Below are 1348 nucleotides of genomic sequence, written 5' to 3'. Positions count from 1 at the left end.
TTATTGACGCCGAACGAACTCTATCCGTCTCACAAGGTGAGGGCAACGGACTTGATTACTCTATTAACTATACGGATTAGGTTGACTAGATAATGTTACTCGTCCCAGAGATTAACTACCTAAATAGGTAATAAAGACTGCTAAATCTCAAATAGTATGTGGCATCAATGGGGTTGGCAACTGTCAAAGGTTTGCCTAGATGGCGCCATCATAGCTTGCCCCTTTTTCTATGAGATTTGGCTTAAAGAGCTGGCATCCAGGGTATTAAAAAAACAAAAATTTGACACAATTCTAGGGATTGACGGGGCAAGCTATGATGGCGCCATCTGCTAAAAACTTCCACCGGCCAACCCCATTAGAGAGACTCAACATCTATTTTTTTTATTGTAACTTACACACAACCATCAATACAGGCTATTCTAAATCGACAGGGTGGAAGTTTTGACATAAAAACATAGGTACTTATATATTGTCAAGCAAATCTTGTCAGTAGAAAAAGGCGGCAAATTTAAAAAATGTAGGCGCGAAGGGTTATCGTCCCATAGAAAATTTGAATTTCGCGCCTTTTTCTACTGACAAGATTTGCTTGACCAGCTATACCTATATTTTCTTCTTTCGTTATTACAAATTACAGTAATACGACACGTATAGCGTGACCCTTGTTAATTCGTTCAGAGAAGATCGAACTTGGTCCGAATTACGAGCGAGAAGAGGGCCCTTGTATAATAAGCAAGCTAGAGGCCTATTTAATTACATTTTGGCATCTAAATGATATCTGAATTATGTCATTTTGATATCATTCGCCCGTGCGTCTCGCTCTTGCCAATACATGTACGGACAAGTACGAACGCAGTGCACGCGAGAATGATAACGAAGTGGCATGATGTCAAAATGTACGTACGATTTGGCCTCCTAGTCTTCAGAGTGTTAAAATAAGTAATGACAATGCGCTTTTATCTGACATGACTAAAACCTCTGTAATTGATTGATTGAATTAATGATACGCTATTTTGTTGGTATGGAGATTAATAGTCTGTTTTCTAAGCTGTATATTTACTTGAACATTTCATTCGCCAGTATTTAACTATTTTCGTATTATAACATAGCAAGAAAACAATTTAAAGGTAACTATTTCGGGCACGTTTTTATCACTTGACGCTGTGGGTAAGACGGCCGCCGCGTTCTGACACGGGACGTGTGGAGTGTAAGAGTGACAAATGTATAAGTATTGTTGCTGTAGTGTTGTTAATTATTTACAGTGGATACGAACGTTAGCAGAACGCTAAAACATGCGAAAAAAAAATACCAATATCATAAAGCAGTACCTATAATCAAGAAATTCTATAAA

The 1348-nt window shown here is 38.1% G+C and overlaps 1 long non-coding RNA gene across 1 annotated transcript in view; it reads left to right on the top strand.

Annotated features, from left to right (window-relative positions):
* Positions 1-1348, top strand: part of LOC134792184 (uncharacterized) — a 596557-nt gene that overhangs the window by 209517 nt on the left and 385692 nt on the right. The gene's annotated exons all lie outside the window — the stretch shown is intronic.

The sequence above is a fragment of the Cydia splendana genome, chromosome 7, assembly GCF_910591565.1.
Source record: "Cydia splendana chromosome 7, ilCydSple1.2, whole genome shotgun sequence".
Taxonomy (NCBI): domain Eukaryota; kingdom Metazoa; phylum Arthropoda; class Insecta; order Lepidoptera; family Tortricidae; genus Cydia; species Cydia splendana.
This window is presented reverse-complemented; position numbering and strand designations above follow the sequence as displayed.